The sequence below is a fragment of the Strigops habroptila genome, chromosome 8 (genome assembly GCF_004027225.2).
Source record: "Strigops habroptila isolate Jane chromosome 8, bStrHab1.2.pri, whole genome shotgun sequence".
Classification (NCBI taxonomy): Eukaryota; Metazoa; Chordata; class Aves; order Psittaciformes; family Psittacidae; genus Strigops; species Strigops habroptila.
The window spans coordinates 2,387,872-2,408,260 of record NC_044284.2 but is presented as its reverse complement, the minus strand read 5'-3'; the positions used below and the strand labels follow the sequence as shown (position 1 = coordinate 2,408,260).

General features: G+C 40.8%; 1 long non-coding RNA gene across 1 annotated transcript; it reads left to right on the top strand.

Annotated features, from left to right (window-relative positions):
- The first annotated feature begins 491 nt into the window (after positions 1-491).
- LOC115611690 lies at positions 492-20,187 on the top strand. Its single transcript, XR_003992663.1, has 3 exons — positions 492-606; positions 1,191-1,330; positions 20,117-20,187. It is a non-coding gene; the product is annotated as an uncharacterized LOC115611690 (long non-coding RNA).
- Positions 20,188-20,389: the final 202 nt, after the last annotated feature.

Genomic DNA, 20,389 nt, shown 5'->3' with positions numbered 1-20,389 from the left:
TGCTTGAATCAGATTCAGTATTTGCATCTGTCAACAACATGCAATGTTTTTCTCTTCTGTTTTTAACAAGATACCTGAAGTCACCTATTCTGAGTCAGTTGTATGGAAAAGGAAACGCTCTATCTTTCATAAAAAGTGAGAATTATCTACCTCTCATTAAGCTATTTTTTCAGTTCTTGTACATCATTTATCCTTTGTTTTCATTCTGTGCCCTGTCCTGAGTTTTAGTGGGATATTTGTTAGACTCTTGAGATGTAAATGTATCACTGCCCTTAATGGAGCTCTTTAATGTTGTTTTTTTTAATGTAGAAATATATAAATAGATATGTTTTTATATATGTGTGTGTGTATTGCCATCCTTTCTAGAAAAAATGTGTACTTTATGTATTGCTATGAAAAGCTTCTCTTAACAAGAACTTAATTTAACAAGTATGTTGCAAATGTAAAATCTGTCCTAATGGCTGTGTTGTCTTCATATGATAGGAATTGAATGACGACTGGTATCCTGAGCTGGGATTAACTGAAAAACTGGAGCTTGTAAAACCAACAGTTTACATCCTCAATAATAAATTACATATTGTCATCTCATCAGTTAAACTTAGAATGGTAAGAACTATCCAGGTTATTGTACTGTTACTGTTCAACATAATGAAAAATAGTGATTTTAGAATAGAAGCAATTCTGCTGTATTTAATAGTAATTTAAAGTTGATTCATATAGTTATTTAGATAGCTCTTTAAAGAAAGCTGTGTGCAAGTCTGGTAGGCGTATGTTTCCATTGCTTCTCACTCAGGTCTTCCTTGAGGCCAGATTCTTGGTTTTCCAAAGAAGAACGTTTTATATAATACTTTAACAACTTTCTCACTAATCTATGCAGGTTTATGCTACTTTAAAGAACAAATGGAGTAATGGAAAAAGTAATAGGCTTTTGCTGCACTGGATAAACCATGGGGAATGAACTGTTGCTTCTGGTAGTGCTGTCCCCGATCGGGAGCTCTGAACCTCACTGGGGGTTGTAGCAGAGAGCTTTGTGGCTGCATTCCCATGAAGAGAATGGGTGTTTTTATGGTGGTGGGTTGTCTCTTTTCCCGATAAAAGGAAGCCTTATCTTCCGGCTGTGCGTTTCTCTAGGTATTCCCGTGTGAGGTTTTTTCTCAGGCTTTAAACTAATGAGCTTGTCTTTACCACAGATCTCTGACATCTGCTGCCGGCGCTCCCTGGAGAACAAATGGTCACAAAAGTGAACTGTGTTTCTGGGTGCATACAGACTTCAGTCCATGCACTGCCCATGCAACCATTCCCATAGCTTTGGATGAGCAGCCCAAAATAAGTAAGTATGAGAATTTGACTCCAGATATTGACTTGATTATTTTTTTGTTTGGGTAACTTTTTTCTGTTATCACTTAATGAGAGACTGAAAAAAAATAGACAAGCAAAATCATATCACGTGCTAAAGCACTTCTTACTGAGACCAGCTCAGCTCACATGGCTGCACCAGTGCCATGTGGATGAGAAGATCAGGTGCCACACACTTAGGTACTCTTTGGGGCTAGGGAGGAAGCTGTGCGGGAGTTGAGGAAGAAAACATCTTGGTAAAGGCATTTATTGATGGTGAATTGTTTCATGTCAATAAGCATCTATTCTGCAAAAGCTCCACCTCACTGTACTTTTATATGGAAATAGGGAGTAAGCTTTGATCTTCAGATAGTAAAATCTAAGCTAGAAAGAATATAGAGGAAAGGTGAAAAAAAGAATAACTCAGCTGTTGGTTTCCTTTCCACTGGGAAATGAGTAGAGTGAAAGAAAGAGTTTATGGAAGATGGAAATAAAAGCTCATCCAGCTGATGGCCTGAATTAGTTTGTTAAAGAAAAAAGTTGTGGTGTGTTGTTTGCTAACACAGGTCTGGCCATGGTTTAACTGAACATCAGGTTTTTGCAAAACCCTTCAAGTCAGGGGAATAGTCAAAAGAAAGGAAAATGTCACTAATTCCCTGGTAATAAAACCTCTACCTGGAAAACATAATGGAGCCTCTGACCAAGCCTTATGAAGGAAACATGCTCAAAACCAAAGACAACAACAAAAAAAGTCTTTCTCTGGGGAGCTCCGTACCCTTTAGGCTCCAGCTACCTAATATTTCATTTATTCTTTTATAAACCCTTTGTCCCTTCCAGAGACATGCATGGCTGAGCCATTGTATATCTTTGATCTTTGTTCTATATGGTATTTTTAATCCTTCTACTTTGTGTGTGTAAAAAGCTGTATATTTCCTATGCTTTGCCCATCTTTATCCTCAGCAGTGAAGCTCCTTCCACAGCAGTAACCTTCTTCTGCTCTGCAGTGCATTTAAATGTCAAGATGGGTTTGGTTCTAGTCCAGGATTTCTAAAACTAGAAACTGGGAGTTAGGTGCCAAAGTGCATCCAGAGATACTGAACGCACTGGAGTTTTGTCTGGCCTCAGAAAAGCTTCCTCACAGTCTAAATTTCACAGGATGGTTATTTTTTAGGCATCTCAAACATTGATTTAGAAACATAAACTTTTAGACATCCAGTCTTTTGAATTCAGCCCTGCAGTCCTCGGTGGGATTCCAAGCTGTTAGTCTCTCTAAGCAGAAAGATGTTGGAATAGAGCTCTTCTCATCCAGGTGTACGTGTGCTCCCCTCTCCTGCCTTGCACACCAGGAGCACGCAGACAATAGCAGTGTTTTGTACCGAGTTCATGCTGGCTGATGGCATAACCCCGCTGCTTCAGTGTAAATCAGAAAAGATTCTGAAATGAGCAGGTACCAAGTGCTGTCAGAATAAGCATTTAAAAACACAGCAACTGTAAGAGCCTAAGAGAACATCTAACCTGAATTTTTTGGCCAATCCCGCCCGTTTTGTCCCCTCCTTCAGAAAGTGGCTGGGGTAAGAAAGCAAGCACGTTTCTCCAAGGGCTTTCTGATATTGCCTGGTGTAATTATTCTTTTAACACAAAGCAGTGTAATTTAGAGACCAGTTTCTTTAGGATTGCTAATCCTGAAATATTCGGCACACTTTCATTGGCAAACCTGTGGTATTTAATATCAAGCAGCGCAACCAGTTAGGGTGACAGGAGAAAGATGGCTAGCTGTTAAATCCCAAACCCTATGAGGGAGCTGCTTTCCCTGCCCAATCTTCAGCACCGTGGTGCTTTGAGGAGGAGGGTTATGGAGAGTAAGGCAGAACATACTTATTTTGGCTGTTTCAGCAGCCTGGACTTTCTCCTGCCAAGGAGAGGTATTCTTTGCCTCCAGCTTGAGTAACCTGCTTCTGGGCCACAGCTACAGAGTAAGGTTGAGCTCACATTCTGTTTTGTCAGGCTGGCCCACACCTCCGAGCATATAATCACATTCCCAAGCCTGGTTGTGGTCTTTGCGAAGGACTGGAAAGGAAAAAGCTAAAAGAGAGAGACAGCACAGGCAGGAATGAACCCCCTCCCTCCAGATCATTGGTGCATTTATTCTTTTAACCATGGTAATTCGGGAATGGGCACGGCAGAAACGTCCCCTGTGCAGAGCATCGCACAGCCTGAGTGACAGCCCAAGTCCCACCCTGGCCTGTTAGTCTTGTTCCGTGTTAGAAAGTGGTCATCTCAAAAGGCAGGGGACAAGGAGTACGGTGACAAAGAGGTACATTTGAAGTGACAGCATTAAGGTGCAAAGTAACTAGAGGATTTTTCAATATTGAATTTTTGCGTAGTTTTCCCTTTTATAGCATTGCCGCTGTCTGGTGCCGTGTAGCTGCAGTTTAAATGAATATTCATGTGAATTTTGAAAAAGAATAAATGATAGACACTGGGGGGTTGGTTGTGATTATGATTAACACTGAAAACAATGTGCACCTCAAACCACGCATGTGATTTTCACAGGTCAGTTGGTGAAGTTGCGGAAAAGGAGGATATTCAAATATTTACTTGCTTTTAGAAAGCCGAAGAGATTTTAGACCACACATTCCCTGAACTTCCAGAATTCCATCAGGCTGAGTTACTTGTTAGTCCTTAGACTAGTAAGATGTCATTAAAACATTCATTTACACAGCTACTGTCTGCTGTAGCTAGATCTTCAACATTACTAATTCAGGTCTTCCTGCATTTGCATGCAGCACCTCAGCTACATGGCTTTAATGCTGTTCTCTGTTTTGTTCTGCTGTCAGGTATTCAGCTCTAGTGTCTTCTTCACTGAAAAATTTCTATATTACAGCTCTGAATACAATCTGTTTTGTATGCTCGTGAACTAGCTCTAGGACTTGGAAAAAACCTATTTTATATTCTACACGGGTTAATTCCTCATTTCTCTGGCACCTTGGTGAAAAGTAGTCAACGCAGTTAACGATATACATTGTGCAACAATAAATATTTTATTGGATATATAATCTGCACAATTTACAAGTTTGATTTTTTTTTTTTTCTCTGGGAGTCTGAATAAATCTATAATTTTGAATATTTGGTGAAAACTCATTTTTTATAAGTATATTGCTCTATAATCACTGTGAAATGTACGATTGGCTTTTTAATGGGAGCTATAGACATTATCTTTGCTTTTTTCCTAACATTGCTAAACTCTAATAAAGCTGTTTTATGGGGAGGGTAGCCTGGAGTAAGAAATATGGAGGTTTCATCCTGGGAACAGTATATAATTCATATGCTGGTAAATTATAGTGTATTCCTTACACAAGATAACTTGAAGGAGGTTTTTAAAAATGTGTGTGTCTAAATACTTCTATATCTAGTTTATATATGAACTTGATGTACATTTGTTTGGGTTTGTTGTGCTTTCTGCTTTATTCTGCTGGAATTAATAGGTTTCTTTGTCTAGCTCGTGGTTCCTGTCCCTGTCCTAAGCCTATTGCAGTAAAGGAAAAAAATCTGTTCTTTTCTACTCCAGCATTTCCACTCTACACCTACACGTGTATGTTTCTGGTCATGGTTTCGTATACAGGAGTGTAGGACTTGGAGATTGTTTGCTTTCTTTATATATTAATAGATTAGGCTTTTCCTGTTGCACACACCTAGAAACTCTGCTTGATCCAGGAGACAAAAAGATAAATTACTCCCTATTCAGGGTATTGAACTCCTATCACTATATTGTGATACATGAATTCTTCTTTAATGTATTTATCCTCACTGTGTGCCTGTGAGATAGGAAGGCTAAGTCATGCTTATCTCAAAGATGGGGGATTAAGCCACAAAAAAAACCTACCCCTAAGCAACTTGACTAAGGTTGCACAAGATGTTTGTAGTAAAATAGTGAAGGATCATAGCTCTGAGTAGTGATGTTAAGTATGGGATCACTCACCCTCTGTTCTGAGGCTTCAGCTCTTGCTTCAGAAGCTACACTTTCACTTTGCTTAAATAAAATTCCACTGAAAATAAAGCAACAGTTGTAAATGTAAGTATTATAGGCTGCAAACCAAGCGAGGGATTTTCAATACCGTGTTATTGGCTATGTAATTCCCCATCATTTTCCCCTGGTAGTCTTGCTTTTTTGGAACTATTGACCAAGTCTCTTGATGGAGCACAGCAATGTTAGTGCCTATTTGAGTATTAACAAGATTATGAAAAGATGTGGCAGCTGAGGATTGTGGATGGGTTTCAAGCATGTAGAGAGAAAAATACCCTCATGTCATCTAAAGAATGAGCAAAAAAGGAGAAAATGAACAATGCAGAGCAAAGTTACCCAGCATAGCTGGCTGCCTTTAGGTTGGTAAATATTTTCCAGGAAGGGGAAATGGAAGCTCAGGTGCTCAAACAGTTTGAAATTAGACTGGTGAATGTGTTCAGAAAACAATTTGTGATTAAAGCAGCTCTGTTCTGATTCTAACGTTTGTTTCTGAAACTCATATTTGGTGATGCATTTGTTCCAAAACTGGTAACCTAAATATTGATGCATGTTTGCAAATTGCTCTGTAGGTGCACAGATTAGCTGAGGTTTAGAATTCTCTTGGGTAACAGGAACTATCAGTTGTTTCTCCCAGATGAAGATGAATGTGTTTACTGTTGACAAAATAGGCTTTATTCTTGTAGTGCAGAACTTTAATACTGCTTCTTTTAAATGTCATCTGCCTTCCCGATATCTTCTTTTCCACCTTATCTGCTCTCAAGAACTCAAGACAAAGTAACCTCACTGAACACAAACAGTTCTTGAAGTTTCATTAACCTCCTTTTGCCGCTTCTTGTGCACTTAGTGACTGGAAGATCTTTACAACCACTTTAAAAGTGATTATTGTTCTGACAGTGTCCTCGGTGAGGCTTGCTGTCTTGCCATTGAACTGAATGGGCTGTGCACAGGATGTTATCTTGCGTATTAGCCAGGAACAGTACAGATAAAAGACTTCATAAAATCCCAGACTGGTTCGGGTTGCAAAGGTCATTAAGACCATCCAGTTCGAACCCCCTGCCATGGGCAGCGACACCTTCCACTAGAGCAGGTTGCTCCAAGCCCGTGTGTCCAACCTGGCCTTGAACACTGCCAGGGATGGTGCAGCCACAGCTTCTCTGGGCACCCTGTGCCAGCGCCTCAGCACCCTCACAGGGAAGAGCTTCTGCCTTAGATCTAACCTGAACTTCCCCTGGTTCAGTTGGAACCCATCACCCCTTGTCCTGTCGCTACAGTCCCTGATGCAGAGTCCCTCCCCAGCATCCTTGTAGCCCCCTTCAGACACTGGAAGCTGCTCTGAGGTCTTCATGCAGCTTCTCTTCTCCAGGCTGAACAGCCCCAATGTTCTCAGCCTGCCTTTATATGAGAGGTGCTCCAGCCCCTCATCACCCTTGTGGCCTCCTCTGGATTTGCTCCGACAGCTCCATGTCCTTCTTATGCTGGGGACACCAGCACTGCACACAGTGCTGTGAGGCCTCAGGAGAGCACAGCAGAGGGGCAGGATCATCTCCTTCGACCTGCTGCTCACATTCCTGTTGTTGCAGCCCAGCACATGGGTGGTTTCTGAGCTCAAGCACACACTGAAGTGGCTCATATTCAGTTTCTCATTGGCCAACACCCTCAAGTCCTTCTCCTCAGGCTGCTCTGAATCTCTTCTCTGCCCAGCCTGTAGCTGTGCCTGGGATTGGCCCGACCCAGGGGCAGGACCTTGCACTTGGCTTGGTTGAACTTCATAAGGTTGGCATTGGCGCACCTCACAAGCATGTCCAGGTCCCTCTGGATCCCATCCCTTCCCTCCAGCGTATCAACCGAACCACACAGCTTAGTGTCGTCAGCAAACTTGCTGAGGGCGCACTCAATCCCACTGTCCATGTCGCCGACAAAGATGTTGAACAGGATTGGTCCCAACACCGACCTCTGAGGGACACCACTCGTTACTGGTCTCAAACTGGACACTGAGCTGTTGACCACAATTGTTTGAGTGTGGCCATCCAGCCAATTCTTTATTCACTGAGTGATCCATCCATCAAATTGATGTCTCTCCAGTTTAGAGACATGGATGTCATGCGGGACAGGGTCAAACGCTTTGCACAAGTCCAGGTAGATGATGTCAACTGTTTTGCCCCTATCCATCAGTTCTGTAGCCCTGTCATAGAAGGCCACCAAATTGGTCAGGCATGATTTGCCCTTGGTGAAGCCATGTTGGCTGTCACCAGCCACCTCATTGTTTTTCATGTGCCTTAGCATGCTTTCCAGGAGAATCTGCTCCAAGATTTTGCCAGGCACAGAGGTGAGACTGACTGGTCTGTAGTTCCCTAGGTCTTCCCTTTTCCCCTTCTTGAAAATGGGGGTTATATTACCCTTTTTCCAGTCATCGGGAATTTCACCTGACTGCCATGAGTTTTCAAATATGATGGACAGTGGTTTAGCAACTTCGCCCACCAGCTCCTTCAGGACCCGCGGATGGATTTCATCAGATCCCATGGACTTGTGCACATTCAGGTTCCTAAGATGATCTCCAACCTGATCCTCTCCTACAGTGGGCCCAAGATCTTCATTCTCACAGTCCCTGCATCTGCCTTCCAAAGACTTGAGCGGCATGGTCAGAGCACTTGCCAGTGAAGACTGAGGTAAAGAAGTCATTGAGAAACTCAATCATCTTGCTATGCTTAGTGCAATTTCTTTGATTTTAGACCTGTGGATCTTTGTGTAAAACTCCTTCTGACATTTCTTCTTCCTTTATTATTGCTTTTTTTGTCCCCCATTGCCCTTTCCCGGTTCTTCCTTTCCCTTATTTAAAGATATGGTTGTCACTGAGCTGCTCCTTGCTTATCATCAGCGAACCCACCTTTCAGAAAGATCTACCTTTTTGCCATGTCTGAAGTCAGTTAGAGTTAGCCTTGTCATCCTTTATGAGAGCCCCATCATTGACTATAACCCCATGGCTGACTGCTGTGTTATGCAGAACGAGGCAGGCTGCAAGGATGTCAGATGCAGTATTGAGTCTGTGCTTTGACAATTGGAAAAGACACCGAGAATGAGATTTCACAATCCCAGTAGACCTTGCAGTGATCAATGAATTCTGAGTAAGTGAACTAGTAAGTGAACTTCTGCTGGTATAAGGGCAAAATCAAATTAGATCCATCAGCTGTTTCTGTCCTGGATAGCCACTGTCACCTAGAAATTATACAATAAAAAAGTAACTAAATCTGATGTATGAGACAGGGGATCAATGATGTGTTAGAATAAATGCAATGTAGCAGTAAATCAACCACTGAAAATACAGACCATATTCTAAGAATCTTGCCAAGAAAGGGACATTTTCTATTTACAAAATTCATGAAAATTAGGACTCGGCAGACTGTTTGGGGAATAAATCCCGTTCAGAGTTCGCTTAGTAAACTGGTAATGTTAAGAGCCTGAGCTTTGATACACTAATATGATACAGGCTCGTCACATTACAGGGTGGCATTCTGATGTGAAAACGCTTGTCTCATTATTAATAATTGACAGGGCACATGATGTTATTCACTACAGGAGCCTATTAAGTGAGCACTGGCGGCAACATACAGTTGCAGGGATTAGCCTGCCCTTAAACATAAAGCAAATGGCATCGACTAACCTATGTAGTTTCCATTCAGGTCTTAGGACAGTGTTCACCTGCCACTATGAGAGTAGATTGCTGTGCTCAGTCTGGCCAACTCTGTACCAGAGAAAAGTCTGTACCAGACTTTTTTTGGGGCTTTTCCACTGTCACATATTCAGCACTTCAGGGGAATTGCTGCAGTTAGGACTGAAGTAGAGCCACTGACTGTAACTAGCATTCATTAATTTGTGTTAAGGTATGGCAGAAAACCTCCACCAAGCACCAGAGCTGCTTGTGCTTGGTCGTATGTTGATGTTCACGGAGGTAGCATTTTCTTCCCTCTCCTCATGATGTGCTGATGACAGGGGCCATGAGGGGCAGCTGAGTGGGATCTGATTGCTGTGGTTGGAGAAAGTGGAAGTCCTAATTCATCACTCAGATCTGAATTATCAGCTTCACCCACATCTTAAGTTATTTTGTAGAGAGTTAAGAACCAGAAAATCCCCCCCCCTCCCCTTTTTTTGGTTTGTTTTGTTTTTCCTAAGAGAAAGAAATGATTTTCACAACTTACAGCTCTAAGGTCCTTAATTGGTTCCCAATCAATCTGCAATTGTTCTTGGTTCTTCAGGGACAAGAAAGCCTAAAATGTCCTGGTTTATCATTAAAATGGTCAGATTTATAGAACCAGTATTTTGTAATCAGAATAGCCTGTTCTCCCCAGTGGCAGGCAATATTGATGACATGTCTGCAAAAGGAGGGTTAGATGTACCAAAGTGCTGAATACCAAGGGACTGATACCAGTGAAATAGAGCATTCTGTGCTAGGAGGGAGCTTGGGAAGGGATGTGGTCTTTTCACTGGTGTGGGGGGAGATGTTGTTTCTCTCTTTTAGGTTAATCTTATTTATAAACTATTAACTTTATGTCAGTTAACTGGCAAGATGAAATTTTTTCCTAATAATAAAGCGGCAAGAGACTTGTAGACAGACCGAGTTACACCATCTATGGCATCTCATTATGATGTAGCAAATGGTCCCTAGATGCTGTAGTATAGTCAGACCAAACCTGTTCTTCTTCACTTCTGTCCTTAATTAGCAACTAAAAGATAAATAATTTTGCTGTAATTGCAGCACAATAACAGTCAGGGCAAGGCAACGCCCAGTGAGCTTTGTCCTAAATCCTGTAGCACTAAATGTTCAAACAAACAAATCCCCCTACCCCCACTGCTTACTTTGATTTATTAACTTGAGATGAATGATTTGCCTGTCAAAGTCTGTCAGTGCCATGCAATGAAAATGAAATCGGTGGCAGTGCCCCGTGTGTGAATCCACTCATGGTATCTAGCTTTAGACATTCGAACTGAAGCTCCAATCCTAGCCTGCTCCCCACCCCCATTCATTAGCTTTCTAAATCCTCCTGTCTTTGTGGAATCACTGCAGCAAGTTGGAAGTGATATATGTAATGAAAAACCCTGTCTGCCTCGTGCAGAGAGGGTGGAGGAAAAGACTGTGTTTAGCAGTCGCTGGTGTGCTGGTTCCAGCAACGATTAGCACAGACTTTGTTAGGGGAGCTCACCAAGAACTGAATATTAAGGCACAAAACGGAAACTCATTGTTTGTAAAGATTTTCCTCTGCCTGGCTGGTTTTGTTTCCTGTTTGAGTGCTATGACCAGATGCACTTAGAGTCTTAAGTGGGAAAGAAATGCAGACGTATTTAAGGCTTTATTATAGTTTGTGGCTATTTTCAATATTATGCTATAAATAGGTAATTGTCTTTTCATTGTGGGTACCTGAAGAGCAAGAAAGCATGCAGGTTCTTTTTCAAGTGCAGGCAGAGGGAATGCTACTGTGTCATACCGAAATGCGATTCAACTCGGAAAATGATGGCTATGGGAAAATAGCAACAGATAAATATTTCTGAGGGCTTGTGAACTACATACACACAACAATGTAATGGTTCTTTCAAAAATGTTTCATGCTCTTCTGCGTGCCACACAAAAGGTTTGATTTTTCAGAAGCACTGGATTTCACAGCGCTAATCTAAGTCAATGACAGTGTGGGTGTTCAGCATCTCTGATGCCAAGCTATAATTGGACTTGATAAGCCAGGGTAAGGAACCTACATGTTTAAAAATCTTGTGCATAATAGAAGACTCAAGCACATTCTGCCTCGTAATGTGAAACAAAATCTGTCTTATAACTATGCAACAGTGGCTATTATCTTGGTGGGAATAGAAGTTGATTATAGTCCAGATGTAGCATAAGCTAACAGACCACCAATGCAGCTTTAGGGCTTGAAGCTCTGTGGCCATCGCTTTGGTTTCAATGAATCTACATACAAGCTGTTGTGGTTTGGGCGCAGAAGGTTTGAGATATTTGCATTCATACATACGCCACCATGTTCTTCCTTCAGGTGTCTGGCCAAAAATTTGCCTGTTCCTGAAGTTCTTTTGTGTCACTGGACTGTCAAATATGTCTTGGAGCCAGATGCTATTCTTGACTGCTGGACTTTATAGTCAGATTATGTTGTTAAAGGGTTAAACGTGGTTTTAATTGACTCGGTATTTGTCCCACATACAGCAAATAATCCAACTGTTGTTGGTATCCTGGTGTACCTTGAGGTGTCCGTGGAGATAAAAGCTAGTTTAATGCCCAGCGTGTTGGAAAGTTGTATTATGAAAAAGTCCTTGCCCTGAAGTGTTTTATATTTTCAACTAATGTGATGTGAAAAACAGGAGGAAGGAAAATGGAAAGCGTGGGGAAGTGAAATGAGTTGCCCAAATTCTGGCAGCTGGTTTCCAGCTTGTAATCCAGTCCCTGAGCAATGAATCACACTGCTTACCAAAGGCCAATTTGTGAAGGAATGAGCTCCTACTGGGAAGCAACAGGCTAGTACATGCCTATTGACATCCCTGCCAGATCTTCCCTGTCTTGGCTCTGTGTTGCAATTTACCGCTCAGAACAATGTCCAAAAATGTTCACAGGGTAGCTCGGAGGTAGCAGCAGCCTAAGAAAAAGCCAGAGATGACCCTTTTGTGTATGTGTGTGTGTTTCTGGATGCAGGCATACAAACTCCTTGGGATGGCAGAATATTAGAAACAGTTACAACTGCATTTGATTAATGTCTTTCAAAATCCGCTTTGAAAAACAGCCTCGGGTATTAAAATGATAGACACGCAGTGCTAATCAAAATGATGCATGTTTTTAGGATGCAAAAACTCTGGGCTAAGTGTGCTGAGTCTAGAAGTGCTTGTTTTCCCTTGTGCTCCAGGGAAAGCTTTTTACTTCTGCAATCTTAACAGTGGGCTTCCTGCACACGTTGGGCTCTTGTTAGGGTTTATGGTCAGATATTACTGAAGAACAGATGGCTTTGCCTTTTGAATTGATCAAATATGGAGATGTTTTTACTTTCAAGTTCTGTGTCTTTTAAGCTCTTGTGTTGCTTAATAGATATTCCCCTAAAACGATTCATTCTTGTCAAAGTAATCAGAATCTATCTGTTCTGTTTGCCACCTTCCGCGGTCCGATTTCTTCAGTGCATATATTGGATACTGATTTTGTTTTGAGTGAAAATATCAAAACTGTGTTTATGGCAAATGCTCTCAAGTGCCGAATCCTGTGTTCTGGGGACAATAGCATGTGCTGCTCTGTTGTCTTTTACCTTTCTCCCTGACAATTCTATTTAAAAATATTCTATTTAACAATTCTCCCTGACAATTCTATTTAAAAATAGCCAGAGAGAAACAGATGACAGCCTAACAAAAAGTCCACATCATACCATGTCCCCTCCTCCAGCCCTGAGCCTCTTGTTCTAGCAAAACTCCTTTGCTTTCCCCTTTGATCCACACAAATCTACCTTCAGAATGTTTCGGGCATTGCAGTGCGTTAAACACTACAGCAGATGGTGCTTTTTGACGATGCCTTTCTACATGAAGCAACATTTTGTAGTGTATGCTGCATTATCAAAAAATCAAACATGTAATTATGCAAATATGTATGCCTTTATAATAATCAAGTTTTATTGTAAATGGTTGATGCACATCAATTTGATCCTGTAGTGCTGCTTTAAGTGCAGTTTAAGTGGCTTTTCAGTGTACCCAGAGGCAACACAAATGCATCTCTGGAATATTAATAAAATCCTGAATCTTTGAGACACCAACTGGTACAGCATTGCTTATACTGATTGAAACTAAATGCTAATCCTTTCCTTTATTTAACCAAAAAAAAAAAAAAAAAAAAAAAAAAAAAATCCCCTTTGTTATTTAAAACACTGATATTAGTGCGATATGAAGGGCCATTTTATTTGAAATTGTATTGTAATGTGGTTGTTAAAATAATGCCTAATCATACTATATTCAGATTCCACAATGTAAATTTGATGAGACAAGAATCCAATCATTTTACAGCCCTGAATACAGAGATGTATGTTAATATGTCCAGTTTTTCTAATTCTGTAAATTTATTAAGGGAATATCCGTTTTCAGGTTTCAATCCTGAATGCTTCCAAGTAACCAATTCCTGACTGCTCGCTGGATGGTTTTGCTTGTGAAATTCAATAAGCTAAATCCTTGTAGCAAGGATTTTGACATCCTTAATGAAGTGTAAACTTTATTACTGATCTGATCCTGGCTTTTATACGTAGCTTAACTTCATTGGTCTAATGACAGCTATCTCTCTGAGTGCACACATACACATTCTGCTGCGGTTTGACTTAGCAGATGGGCTGTGGATACAGATAAACCAAGACTGTAAATTGTATTTTGCCTGTTTGTTCCTCCTGTTCTGAAAGGCAGGACACAAAAGGAGGAGCCTGCATTGCTCGTGGAGAGAAGGCAATAGCTATGCCATGTCCGGTTGCAATAGGCTGCGGTTGCTATAAACAGAGGCTCTGTTAACCTGAACCCAGATTGAGAAGGTAAAGAAATGTGTCAGGCTTTCCCCAGAACGAACTTCCTGTAAACTTTGGGATGCTCTATAAGTTGGGCCTGCATTTTTGATCCCTGCATTCAAATGACTTTCTCCACCACCTCTCTGCCCAGCTATTTTGGTTTCACTCGGTTAGTTCCTGTCTCTGTGCCCTCTGTCCTTCCTCTGCCTCCTCTCAGCGCTATTTTTTAGACTCCTCTCTGTGTTTGTGTGTTGCTTCCCTCCACTTTTCCCCCCTCGCAGGTTTTGCCTCCTCTGTCAGCCTTCTGCTCCTCAGATTTTTTCCCAAGTGTTTCTCTCAGTTTCCCCATTTGGCTCCTGAGTCCTTCCACACACGTGTATTCCCTCGCTCCCGTTCTGGTTACCCCATTCCCACTTCCAGGTTTTACTCTCTCAGATTCCTGTGTTTATCTGTTTTTTTTTTATTTCCGTCATGCTTTTCTCAACTTAGATTTGTTGAAAATCTGACAGGAAAAGCTGCTTTTGTGACATTTCATCCCAGTTGTTGTCCTGGCATTTCCCAGACTGAGTCAAACCTGAGCTGAAGCGATAGGAAGTCCTTAAGGGCTCAAAACACAGCTTCAGAATAGTACCCCAAATATTGGCAAACAGAACCTGAATATAAAAACCACAGCCGATAGATTCGGAAACCTCTTCCCACAGTTTTGAAATGTTCCAGTATTTTAAGGTTGGTGTTTGGTTTTGTTGGTTTTTATTTCTGAAAGAAGGGATTTCTCTCTCCTTATTTAGCATCCTTGTGACACTGACACAGCGAAGAGGCATCCTGCGTCTTGAAAAGACACGAGGGCCCCTAAGGTTTGCAGGACAATTCGGCTTATTTTAACATAAAAAACCACGTCAATACTAATGCTGATTTTACTAATATTGGTAAAACACTAATTCTTGAAAAGGTCTCGCAGAAACATTCTGGGTCAATAAACTGCCTTTTTCTTACTGAGAGAGCAGGTTGCTGAAAATAATCAGAGATGCTGAAAAACAACTGTGAGAGATTCGTCTGACCTGAAAAAAGCTCTCCAGGAACTTTAATTAACATTATCTTCGTAAAATGATCAAAATGAACTATGTAGAAACAAATCTGTGACAGTAAATGGTGTTTGCCTTCAGGTGTTGTAACTTGATTCTCAAGGAAGCAAACCTGAAAGCAAAATGGATTAGCAACAACAATGAAACTTGCTGACTTGCTATTTTTATCAGCTGTGAATACTATCAACCTGGTTTAGTTTTTACGCTATATTTTGTCTTATTATCTTAAATGACATATATGGTAAAGTTCCTTGTTTTTTAAAACAGATGACCTCTATGCAATACTAGCTCTTTAAGTAGAAAGCCTGTATGTCTGTAGCACTGCACCAAAGAAGCTGCCTGAGTTAACTTATTTGTTTAGTCACAGAAGAAACTGTCCAGATTTTTGAAGCTCGATGAGAAAATGGCTTTTATCAGTTCCATAAATCTGTTTGTATATGAAAAAAATCTCTGAGTACCATTACCTTTTGATTACATTTCATATTCAGAAACCAAACAATACCCTGCTCTGCTTCTGGTTTTCATTTCAGTTGCACAGCATTTTAAGCCTAATTTAAACACAGTCATAACAACAAGATCTACATCCAGTGCCTTGATTTCACTTGCAAAGCCACCTAGACAAGCACACACTTTAGGAAGTTTCTTTGTGAAGGTTTTATGTCAGAATACTTTCGACATGCTTTGCCTGAGTCTTATGAGGGGGAAGAGCCTTAATTAGAAGGTCATAGTATTTGAATGTGATTTTGCACTGTTTAAAACCAAAGAAAAAGAATCCAAACTATAATTTTATAACTGGCACTCTAAAAATATATTTCCGATGATTTGTAAGACTTGTAAGAAAAGTTAAAAACAAAACCTGTAAGATATTATTAATGTGTAAAGTTTGAGAAGTGTATTTATGAAGTACTGAATGACAGGCAATATTCTGTCTTTAAAGAAAAGATTGAAACCCGTGGTCAGTTAATACAGTGTTTCATAAGATTTTCCAGGCTGCATTGGTCGCGTAATAGTGAGTAAAGAAGATGAAGAAAATAAACATCAGTAATTGCCTGGTGTTTTGTTCTGTAGATGCAAACATCTGATTACTGGTGTGGCTAGAGATATTTGATAGAGATTCTCATGCAAGCAAAGAAGCTTGGTTCAGGCACAAGTGATTTTAGTTCTAGCTTCTATCCAATGGTGTATAGGCTGTCCATACCTCTTGGTTTACTTTCAAATGTTTTTCCAGACTTAATACTCTCTTCTGCCTACTCTGGTGGTCTATAATAGATTTCAATCACATCTCATAGTTACAGATCTTGAAAAGAATGTGAACAAGGTTTCAATGTGGTTAGAGATTGCAGAACCCAAACCCTTAAAGGCATTAAAACCCTCAAAACCCTCAAGAGCCACCATTCCCTGCTTGACTTGGTGCAAAATCAGCTCTTAACTTTACGGTGAGGGTATCTGGTACCTCCTCAGTGAACACTCCTCAATACTTCAGTTGGTGAATTCCTCACAAGATCTTCAAGTGAACATCCATTCTCATAAGCATTTCTTCTGGTGGGCTGAAATGCTTTAGCTCTGACCATTTATGTATATATTTACTCTTTTGGGGATAACTTATCAGAATTCAAAGCCTTAGCTGTGTCAGTGCAGGTGGTTTTATGTGAAGATGGCAGACTTAATGACTACATTGGAAATACATCTATTATTATAATACTCTTTAGAGGAAATGAGATAAAGACAGACACCGGTTATGTTTTGTTTGGTTTTGGTGGGGGTTTTATAATGAATCCTTCTAACTCCCACCCTTTGCCATTTCTCTCTTCCTTTCAATTTCTTCACAGGGATATTTAAGTGTGAAATTTAACTGAGATTATAATTAAGATAAATTAAGTTCCTTCTCCATGGAGCAATTTAAGAGCAGGAATACATTGTTTTATACTGAGTTTTATACATTATTTACGGGTATGGTGTATAAAAAATATTTTGTCATTAAAATTCTCTCTATAAAACCATGGATAAAGCATTTTTTTCCCCAAGCAACTTTCTGCTAAATTCATCTACCAGTGGAAGCCAAGGTGCTGTCCTCCACTGTGTGTTTGTCCAACTTATAGAATCATAGAATCCCAGACTGGTTCGGGTTGGAAAGGACCTTAAGATCATCCAGTTCCAACCCCTCACCACGGGCAGGGACACCTTCCACTAGAGCAGGTTGCTCCAAGGCCCTGTGTCCAACCTGGCCTTGAACACTGCCAGGGATGGGGCAGCCACAGCTTCTCTGGGCACCCTGTGCCAGCGCCTCAGCACCCTCACAGGGAAGAGCTTCTGCCTTAGATCTAACCTGAACTTCCCCTGGTTCAGTTTGAACCCATCACCCCTTGTCCTATCAACTTGCAGGACAACGTAAAGGTCTGGAGACCTGGTCTAGGTCCCAAATGTGAAAGCTGTCCTCGAAAAGCTCAGTGCACTGCTCTGTCTAATCCCGGAGGCTCCAGCTTGGCTGAGCCACCAGCAGTATGGGCAGAAGGACTTCTAAGCTTCAGCAGTCAGTCATAGAATCATAGAATTAACTAGGTTGGAAGAGACCTTTAAGATCATCATGTCCAACCTTTGCTCCAGTCAGCACCCTTTAGGAGACATGACAAGAGCTATGACGCTGTCTGGATTGGTAAACAGGCATGAAAGAGAGCTTTTGTGAAGATTTTAACTATGCAGTTGGATTTTTCTCCACCTGATTTTATAATTTGTCTTTCCCTCTGTTCCTCCTGGGGGTGGAATAGAGGATTGTATCCATTGATTTATGGGAGCAGTTGCAACCACTCCACACACCTCAACTCATAAGGAACGAAAAAACCGGATTCATAGGAAGTAGTTAAATAGTCCTGAAACAACTTCTGCTTCAGGCTGTGTTCAGGAATACGTGTGCTTGGTTACTAGGATATTAATTCTGCAATTCCCTTGAAAGAGTGAACTTCTGAGATCTGTGGTGTCCTGCTGAGAACCATGGAACTTGCCATGACATTCTGCCCACATGGAACAAGCTGTAGCATCTGGTTTTCTTTAATTGCGATTAGAGCAATGTTTCTTGAGGCTTGTTCAATGAAATAGTTGTTCAAAAGAAAATCATGGAAAGCAGACTTCCTCCCACATGTATCCCAGATAAGCCAGATGCTTGGTGGCCTGTGTATTAGATAATGGTTTAATCCAGACACGGTTACTCCTGTCCCAGGTGGATGGCTGTGCAGTAGGGTTGTGATTTTTCTTCTCACTCTATCTACTGAAATATCCTTTGGAACAGAATTCCTGGTTGGTTTTTGTTTTTGTCTAGGCCTGTGTTTTAAGTCTGGGTTTTCTTCTGGCCCCAAAATTCTGAAGAAACTACTGACTGTGTTTGTTGCTATGTTCTTAAGAGACATAGGCTGAATTTCAGGGGCATTTCCATTGCTATGTTGTTCAAGAAGGATTTATGCTTCTGGGAAGCAGTCCACAACAATTCTTTGGCTAACTCTCACTTTGCAGCTTCAGGTTTTAACTTCAAGTTTGGCAGGAGGTGGGTTTTTTTTCCTGTTCCCAAACGAAACGAGCCCCGTGTGTGGCTGAGCTGCTTTTCTTTGCTCCTCTTTTCCAGTGCCTTCCCTCAAATCATTGCTGAGCCAGTTGACCAATTTCCATCAAGTTTGATGGAAAGAGGTAGTTGTAAGAGAGATGAAGTTTAGGAAGAAACCTGGTGCTTGAGTATGTCCAAGGGATCCAAATTAGTGTTTTTACCAGGGAAAAGTAATCCAAAAGTCAGGAGCCAGTTTACCACTCAGTCCCTAGACTTTGCACCAGCCTCAGCAGAGGCTGTTACCTGCCCCACAGGAGAGCTTAGGGAAGGATCCTTTGGGAACTCAAGGCACCTCAAGGACATGGGAAGGGATAATAGCAGAGTGAGGTGTTTGTCAGGGGATTTACAGTATGGTATTGCACAGGAGCAACTTGTGCTTGAGTCTTTGCAGTGTGACAGCGGCTGTGTAATATACTTTACAAGAGGATCTAAGAACATACCTACCTTGGGGTGGCAAAGTTAGCCAGCACTGACAATCAGATGTTAATAATTAAATTGTTTTAGCTATTAATTGTAGGTGAATGTTGTTTTTAATTGCACTTTAATAATGCCATGCCCTTTCTAACCAAAATGAATGTTTTCTGTCTCTCTGTTTTTGAAGTACATGTCAGTTTAATTAAACTATTAATGGTAGACAGATTTTTAAGTACTTTATATTCTTCATTAAATTGTATCTGTTCAACAAGCATAAACAGGAAAATAGACTCAGTTAGAAGCAGATTCACGTTCTGCCTGATAAATCATTCATCATCAGATAAGATGATGAGGCGTGCTTGTTTTTCTGTAGACTCACAATGATAAACAAATCCACTTTTATACTAGAATATTTATTGAGTTCATAGCAAAATAAACAAGACTGTTCACTTTTAATATTAACAACAGGCCTGAAAGCTGTTGTTTGTGTTTATGACCGGTCAGTGAATGGAAAGCAATATCTTGATGGTCTGAGGGTCAATTTTAGTTCATTTTGTCTGAGGTGCTTGTTAGCAGAATATTTCTCTGGTCTAAGATATAGTTCTTTCAGGGCCATTCAACTGCAGTAATGATGAATATTTCCACTGTTCCTGCAGTGTTACCTAATTGTGTCTGGAACAAATTAAACTATCTTTTGATTTGGCAGAAATGATATATTTATAAAGCAAATGTTGAGTAAGTCTCAGTCCTTGTAGGATCCATTGCAGGAAAGCTGATGAAAATGTTCTTTTTGAAGCTTGTACAAGGCTGAACTGTGGCAAGGTCATTTCTTCTCTGGTGGTAAAGTCTGCAAATCCTAATGGGCTGTTAATGGGCTAACAGGCAGGAATTAGGAAACACTGCAGCAACTGCTCATGATACATTCCTGTGCATATTATACAGGCAGACAAAGATGTAACTGGTTATAATAGAGACAACAACGTCCTTCCTTTGTGTGGCAGATCAATCAATAGCCAGGCATGTGATCTTGTTCACTATTATGTTAGTAATGAAACCTTCTTGTGATGTGACAACTGTGGAATAACATTTGGTCACAAAGCTGGTGTTAACAAGCACAACTGGCACTCTGGTAATTAGACTGATTTCTGGTCTACTTTCACAGATTGTCGATAAATGCAGTAAACAACAGGCTGCTTTCTTTCCGAGCAAGTTCTATGAAGTCATCATCCATTTGGCGGTATGTGCTGTGTTCTCCTTCATTTTCTAGCACTGTGGCAAGGTGGGAATGTGCCTATAATTCTTTATAAAATCACATTTTGCAAAAGGAACTTTGTGTGCGTTGTTCAATGATCACCTAATTAACCTCAGCCTTTTTGTCTCTTGGGAAGAAGGCTGATTTCTCAGTTACAGGTAGGCTATTAGATGGAGATGTTCT